The sequence below is a fragment of the Orbicella faveolata genome, unplaced genomic scaffold (assembly GCF_042242905.1).
Source record: "Orbicella faveolata isolate gen_17 unplaced genomic scaffold, um_ofav_v1 contig_48, whole genome shotgun sequence".
Lineage (NCBI taxonomy): Eukaryota > Metazoa > Cnidaria > Anthozoa > Scleractinia > Merulinidae > Orbicella > Orbicella faveolata.
The window spans coordinates 6,605,468-6,614,290 of record NW_028301578.1 but is presented as its reverse complement, the minus strand read 5'-3'; the positions used below and the strand labels follow the sequence as shown (position 1 = coordinate 6,614,290).

General features: G+C 37.7%; 1 long non-coding RNA gene across 1 annotated transcript; it reads left to right on the top strand.

The window, feature by feature from the left end:
- The first annotated feature begins 426 nt into the window (after window positions 1-426).
- On the top strand, window positions 427-1,367 carry LOC149096204 (uncharacterized). Its single transcript, XR_016204460.1, has 2 exons — window positions 427-588; window positions 1,219-1,367. It is a non-coding gene; the product is annotated as an uncharacterized LOC149096204 (long non-coding RNA).
- Window positions 1,368-8,823: the final 7,456 nt, after the last annotated feature.

Genomic DNA, 8,823 nt, shown 5'->3' with positions numbered 1-8,823 from the left:
AATCCAGGGGAAATTGGAGTAAACCGACTCGAGTTAGCGGGGCTCTACTGTTGACTGCGGGAAATTTGTCACGAGCAAAATTTTCTTCAACACGTTTCAAAAATCTCACTGGTTAAAGTTTGCTAGGTGACGAAAACTTACCACGACCAAACGTCTACACAGATGAATGTAGCCAGTAAAACAAGCCATTTGGTTAAAAATGTCGAACATTTCCAGCTAAATATCAACAGTCCGGAATATCCCGATAAATTAGGACATCTGTGATGACACGAAACTCACGTTTCAACCAATGAGAATGCGGGTTTTGGTTGGAGTGTTGTGTTTCACAACAAACCAAGAGATTCAAGATGGCGGACAAAGAGAGTCGCGAATACTTTCCAATGCCATAAATGCGGGCCTTCAGAAGGTATATATTTATCTCGAATTGAGTTGAATACTGTACAAATTATAAAATAAAAGGAAAGTTTGTGTTCGCGTTCCATGTCACAGACAATTCTGCCCAGATAACGATTATCCTCGGACCGAAGGAAGCACCACAGAACGCAATGCGGGCCACGTTTCATTCTTTGGAAAGAGACCGTAAAATCGGTAAGCACCTTTACTCTGCATTTTTCTAAGCATAGAAATGATCGACATGAGAATTGAGGCTTTCCTCTTATTTAGGGGTAATCGGGCCGAAATCGACAGCACGCGCGTGTTCTCATATGCCAGCAAAGGTAAATTGTAGATGTCCAAAATGTTATACGTTTTGGCTAAATCGAGGAAATGAAATCATCATTAAAACAGAATTTTCAATAACGCATACGAGTGAGAAATTCTTGTTCTTTTATACAAAATAAACTAAACTAGAAAAAATGTATCCAAAATTTTAGTGTTGTCAGATGCAGGGATAGTAAAGAATTCTGTTAATATATTGTTTGCAAATCTGAAATTTCTCCATTTTGGAATTTATTTCAAATATTTCTTGTATCTATTTGTTACTGTGCTAAAAGATATCATGTCTGATTTCCACGTTTAAATTATGAAAACTTACATATGATTGCTGACTTTCACAAGTTATTTACCCAAAAATATCAAAATATAATTCCTCGACAGGTTGACAAGGGAGCATTCACAATCCATCCACATGTCCCAAGGTTTTATTATATATTTATTTAAAGTATACAAAACAAATTCAGTCTTGAAAGTGAAAGCCATTTTATTTTATTCACTCTTTAGGTACTCTCGACCTTGAATTTGCCTCTTAGCAGAATGCAGGACCTGAAGCAAATCTCAAGCACTTAGAAGATTATTACATTGCTTACAGATGTCAATATTATTACAAATGTATTTTTCGTTTTAACATATGAGTTTATTTTGAATGCAGTTACCACATTAGTCTAACTAAATAAGTGATTGCCCTTAAGTGGTCTGATAACTCTTATGTTTTCTAATTTTTATTACATATTCTTAACCAAACTGATATGTTTCCTGTTCACAACCAATTAAAGTTTTGCATTAGTTTCACAATTAGTAATGTTCAACACCCGACACTACATTCTAAACTCTCGTACCTTTTCAGTCTTTGCATTCATAAAAATTATTTTACAAAAACATTACTTTCTGGTACACTCAGGCTTCATGGGGAGGTGAAAAGAAAAATCATCTACTAAGAACAGCTGCAGTGTGTATAGTTTTTAAAAAATGCCCCCGCCCTCCCCCCCCCCCCAAAAAAGAGTACAATGCCCCCTACAAACCTTAACTTACATGTTTGCATAGCCCTCAACGTCTGGTAAATGAGCACAAACAATCTTTCTACTCTTTGTGCCATTCCTTGGGACACTGATAGCATCCACTTACAGAGAATCACTGCACTACCCCTGGCCTGTCTGTTTCGCTGCCACTTCTGTGCTGTAGGTGGTTTTCAACAGGCTGCTGGCTCTCCAGTGATAAAACGGGGGTGCACATTCGGTGAATCCACCAAACCAGAGACCTTCCAAATTTGTTTAATTTCGTCCGCGTACTTAGCGACGTCTTATTTCCTCTCTTTTCCCTTTGTTTTTTCCCCAAAAAGTCGGCAAAGTGCCTCGAGCAGTCGAGTATGCTCTGCCATGTACTTAAGAGAGAGAAATTGAAAACAACTGTCATAAAAATGAAGGAACGATGCATTACTCAAGCCTTATAACAACAGCGGTTCAGGTACACTTGTAACGCCTCAAATTCAAATCGACGTTGTTTACAACCGTGTAATTTGGCATGATGAAACTTTAACAACACTAGAACCAGTAAAAAATATACACAGCTCAATGAAAAATACGTGAATACTAGAAAATAACGCGTACACTTTACTAACCTTAATATTTGGCCACAAAATCGCGTCTACATCATCGCTTGACACCAAAAAAACTCATTGATTAGAAGACAGTCAACGTTCTCCCACTACCGAAATGGCTGCTTATTCTCCTTCTCAACGTTTGGTCGCAAAAAGTCCTGGATAATGCTGGCCAGACTCTATGTGAGACTGGAAACAACATATTTTCTTTGTCCGCATAAAAAGTCCGCCATTTTCTCTGCTAACAATAGCTTCATGACGTCATGACTGTCCTAATTTACCGGGATATTCCGGACTGATCAAACCATATTTCCAATCGAACGTATAAACTCCATCCAGTCCGTATGTGTATATATCAGCCATTTACATTAACTATTCCGAACAAAGGGCGTGTTTGTGTTTCACCAATGGGCAACTCTTTAAGAATAATACTCGTACCAGGCCCCCGACATGCAAAATAATGCCTTGCAGCTTCGAATGTTTACAAAATCGAAGGTGAAAAAGGTTTTTTAGGCTTTTTCCAAGGTAAACCATCTTAAAAATGGCATATTTATACAGGAATTCCTAAGAAACTTGTTGATTTATGTTTTATTTTATGAATGTTGTGTGTTCTTTTCTGAATTATGCGATTTTTCATGAATTGTGCGGTCGGATGCGATTTGAGGTCGATTGTGCGAAATCGCACCATCGCGTAATATCAGAAGGCCTGTAAAAGGTCCTAACACAAAGTAAAAGGAAATTAAGAAAACTACTGCTTTTTTCCGAAAATTGTAGCGACTGAAAACGATGATTGAACACTCTAAGAGTGCATTCTATCATTCTGATGAGATGAAATTTGAGGGTAATAGAGAATTCACAAAGTTATATCACAAATGAACTGGTACCGGACAGGACAAAGGAAACAGCCAGGAAGAAACTGAAACTTTCTTCGACGAGCAAAAAAGTATGCATGCCCAACAAAGAAAACAGTCAGTGACATTCGGTTAATGAAATAGTTAATAAAAAAATTAGCGTGAAGAAAAGAGCAGAGAGAGAGAGAGAGAGAAAGAAAGTGGAGACAGGAGAGCACTCTCACCAACTAAATTGTGTATATTTGTATGTAAAAGTTATTTCTATTACCGAGAAGTGGTCAGGGCAAGAACTTCTACACCCTAAATTTTTTCTAAGTAAGTAAATGTCATTTACACTGTTCAATTTACCGAGTAAAGCTCTTCGCATTTTTTTTTTCTTTTTTTTTTTTGTGCATTAGTACTATCTCACTTTTGAGGAACATTTCCATCTTAATTGTGAATACTGCATTGGGAAATAACCTCTGATTAAGAAAATAGGGCCCATGTACCCCCAACCAAAAGCAGTGGCACTAATAAAATGAAATAGTAAATCAAAATCAAAGTAGAGCTTTATTTGCAGACAGGATTTACATGCACAATCGTCTACTCGACATCTGGACTATATAAGCATTTCACCACACCGAACTAATTAGACAGACAACTAAATAAAACAAGCTAATCTACGTTATAAACACAATATACATATCACTTCATCTGAGTATTAACAGCAAATCCCTTCTCAATGAAAGGTAACCGAATGAAAGAAAGTATAAAGAAAATTCGTTTAAGCTTGCAGTGTTAAAGTTTAATAATTATTCACGCTTAAATTTGAATATCACAGTGTGTATTTTTGCCGACGGCTTAATTTAGCTTTGCCAGTCTTCCACCAAATTAACCTGGGAATTCACCCAAGCATTTCGCCAAACCGAATAAATTGAACTAACAAAACGAGGAATCTCCATACTTTGTAATCACAATATGCAAACCTTCACATAGGAACGTCAAAAATCCTTTTCGCTTCGGCTTAAAATGGTTTGTACACCTTTCTTGGTTTTCAACAACAGAAGACGGAGAAATTTTTGCAGTCTACGAGGTGGCTGTGCCAACTAACAGAGAGAAAACTTCAAAATTCGACCGGCCGTGTTTACAAATACGGTTTTGGTTAAGCTTATTTTCAGACGTGAGGTTATAAGCTCAAGTTGACGACAAAAATCGACAGAAAACTTAATTTGTTTACAACTTACAACAACCTCCACAAAGCGATTCACGTGTTATTGTTTAGAGATGAGCAAAATTAAAACGATGTAATTTAGAAAATGTCTCACAACAAGGCTTCAAATAAGGAAGACTTTAAGAAGGGTTCCAATTGAAAATAAGCTTTTATCGCCGAGCCAACTTGTTAATTTTCATAGCAAACGTTACAACAAAGGTAACTTACAGCAAGTTGGCAATTCAATTCGGCCAGTGTAAATCTTCCAGGCAGAAAGTTGCAGCAAAAGTTGTGAAGACTGAGCTGAACTAATCTTTTCGATAGATCAACAAATCAGCTACTTTTTCCCGCTGTGTTTACTGTTTTGTAATTTCTCTAAACACTCGGGCACGTTTCATTTCTCTTGTTCATCACCGGACCAAATCATGTGACTTTTCTTGCGCGGCTGCACAGCGTCACCTCACGCGAAATTTTGAAACTTGGACTGCAGTCTTCTGAGTCAATTTGTCGGGTACTTTCACCTCTTTTTTATGGCCCTCGTTAGCTTTGGTTAACAGCATTTTTCGGTATTATTTCACCTCCTTTCTCTAGCCCTTGACCCGCTATAATTCACGGCATTGTTCAGTACTGTTTCGCCTCCTTCCCCAGCGCTGGCCCGCTCTTTTTCGCGATCTTCTTGGCTACTTCTTTGCCTGCTAATTCTTGCTTTCTGTTTATTTGCTTCAGTGCAACCCTATCTTAAAAGCATTAGATCAACGTTCGCTATCGTTTGTTGACATAACAAATAGAAATGAGTTTTCTTTTCCTTAAAAATCCCGCCAAGAAAAATGGCATTCTTGCGCTACAAACCGAAGGTGCATGTCTCTGTCAACCTATTAGCTGGAGAATGGCCGCCATGTTGGGCAACTCCGCCGCCGTCGTTGTCGTCGTCCTCGTCCTCGTGCGTACGCGCCCACGAGCAATACCGCTGGCCATGAAAACCATGAGAAAATCCATTCACGGGTTTCCTTTTCTTTCCCATATGAGTATGGGGCTCCGCTTGGCGGCCGTTCGGGCCGCCGGAGCTCCGCTACAAACTGTATGAAAAATATGTTTTATGTATATTATTTTTACTGCATTTACAGTACCATTTTACCACATTTTGGATCATCTTAAAGCTGGCAATCAACAAAAGAACCTACATCCTGTATGTAAATTAATTATTTTTATTCCACATGACAACATTTCTTTGTAGTCACGACAAAACTTATTCAGAACTTCAGTGGAATCGACATCATTGACAAGGTGTCTATTTGGGACTAACTGTTGAATTCTCAGTTGCTGACTTTATTATGTAACTGGCTTAGATATTCCAGCAAACCCTCTTGACAGTACATACACAAGTTAATTTGATATCTGTGAGCAGTCTTCAATAAAATTAATAACGACTCACCTATGTTGATACATAATAATCGATATGACCTTATTTATTTAAATTTATGCCTGTATCTTTCTAGTGATGGCGCATTCACTTGTAGTACTTTAACTCCCGAATACTGACGTTTAAAACTAGCACTTCAACTGAATGGAATCACAGTAAATCTAAGCCCAAACAAGTACGCTTTGCGGACCTATTTTTAATAATTGTGTTTATTTAACGGTGCATGCATTTACAAATTGCAGTGCACGAGGCCCGGTTCACCCTTGGCTGGAAAAATTTGAAAACGATGTTTTCTCTCTGAAAATGCATCAAATGTTTTCCGTCCACGCTAAGCCGGAAGGATATAAAAACGCAACAATCACTAGTCTTTCTGGATTTGTGTTTGAAAAACCTCAACCAGGGAAATCATATGGTTATCGTGAAGTCATCGTTTTCGAAAAGCTCCGTCTTCAAAATGTTTCCCATCCACACTAAAACACAACCCAAAGCCGTTCTCAAATTCCCCCGGTTTGAAGAGCGTTTCGAAAAGCTCCGTTTTCGTGACGGATTAGTGTGGACGGTAGGCCTAACCGTAGGAAAAAAAAAAAAAAAAAGCGGCGTTTCCAATTCCTCCGGCGTAATGGGGAGGAAGCCTCAGTATTTTAGTTCTAGTAGCAACATTACCGTCACATGACTGTAGAATTGCATTTATTTCACGGTGCATACCAATGCCTAATTCTGATTGGATTTTTTGCTTGTAACCCTTTGCTTTCATCCACTATCAGTCATTAACCATCACACTGGCAATTACGTTTATTACATGACCATGCAGTTAGTTATTTCCCGCAGAGTACGCGAGCTCGTGATTTGTTGTTCATAGTGGCGTTAAAAAAAAAAAAAAGTTATACTAAAACAGAAGAAAATATGCAAAATTTGTCCTGTAAAAGCAACAGACATTTCGGTGGGAGACAGTAACTGTCACTGCCGTAGTTGCCACGACAATGCATCTCGTCACCGAAATACGGAAACTGCGCCGCATTCCCGTATGAAACCACGTAAAACGAAATAAACTGCAGCCTAACATAGTCAAGAAATTAAAACTGACTTGGTAAATTTCTTTTTAATACCCAGCAGGAATCTCAGCGTGGACGGTGCCCTAAGAGAGATCAAAACCTTTTCGTTTTATTCTTTACGCGTTACGCATACGACGATGGCTGTGTGGATCACAATACTTTGCTAAGCACTCAATGGCTTGGGAAGCACATTACTTTCGAACACGTTTCAGTATGAACTGGGAAATTGTAGCAGACTAAACGACCCTAGTAAACCACAACTTAACTGTTTTCATTTTGCTCTTTACAGATAAACGGGGAAGCGTTCATCCGTTTCCTTGTCTGGAAAAGAGAAACTTTCCTCTTTTTGGCCATTGTGAGAACAACCATTGTGAGTGCCGTGGTGGGCGGATTGGAAATAGAGAGGACTGCCATCACCGTAAGAAATATTTTCGTGCTCTCTACAGGACAATCTTTGCTGATGTCATTGTTTACAATTTTCCTCATTAACCTACGACTTTGCGCAGAGAAGGCATCACGCTCGACACAAATTGACTACAAACATTTGAAGAGCTTGTGAAACTTAGTAACTGCCGGAATAGCAAGCTAAAGGCAATTGCATTAATTAAAGATAAAGAATGGTGAAAGGTCTGGCTCGTTAGATGTAATATTCGAGGACAAATTGGCTTTCAACAACTGCAAAATATCAGAGTAGCAAAAGCGCTAATGAGCTCATACACTCTGTAAAATTTTGGGTTCTTAAACCCGCGCCACACAAAAAGTATTCAATACATCGGGCTCAAATTTCTCGGGACAGTTAATAGTGCTGTGCCATTTCAATATTCAGAACTAATGTTTTTATAGCTCCATTAGAAACTGTATCACTTATGCTAATGAGCCAAATATTGTGAACAAAGATTGTCCTTTACACACCTTTACACGCAGTGTGCATTTTCATACGGGACCTTAACAACAGCATGACGATTTGTCGATGCTACGAGACAAAGTTCATAAATATATTTTACTTTAGATGACAGCAGCTAAATTCTGACGTAACTTTTTCTTTTAGTCCATTGGCAAGTAAAACACTTAGTTAATTATCGACTAAAGCCTGGTAGCGCTTTTGGAACTGAAGTTGACTTATCGAGCATTAAGCTCCTTGTCTGAGTACCCTACAAAATGTTCGGGGTAAGGAAGCACCCCCATATATATACATACATACATACATACATACATACATACATACATACATACACACATACATATATACATACATACATACATACATACATACATACATACATACATACACACATACATACATACATACACACATACATACAGATATACATATATATGCATATATATATATATATATATATATATATATATATATATATATATACGTTTGATAAAGCAAGGACGGACAACTTCTGACGGTAAAAAAAGTTAAAAAGTTAAAAATTTAATAGAAAAACGTTTCGGTCTTAGACCTTCATCAGTTACAAGAGAAAAAGGACGAAAACTAAGTTTAAATACGGTTACAGTGTGGGAGATTACGTAACGAAATGAAAAATACAATATTGTGCTATTAATACATCGTGATTAATACAATACAGGAAGAAAATGCAAAACGAGAAATACAATGCTGTACTATAAATTGCGTCATACAGGGTGATAATTAATAGACCAAACGAAAAGAATACAATACTGTGCATAAATTACATTATAGAGCGTGATAATTGCAGAACTAGGTTAAATTCAACCTAAAAACTAAAAGAGTTAAAATAGATAAAACGGACTCTTGCAATGCGGTAAATATAACGGGAAAAATAGTTTGCAAAGATAAGCAGTTGAAAAAAAAAAAAAAAAAAAAGGAAACCTACGTTTACGCTGGATAGGGTTAATAACAAAATCCCAAATCGAGGCCTTTAGAGCATTAAAGGGTTGACAAACAACAAAATCCCTGGAGGGGCCCTTAAACAATAAGCTGTAATAAAATCCCAGGCAGGGCCTTTGAG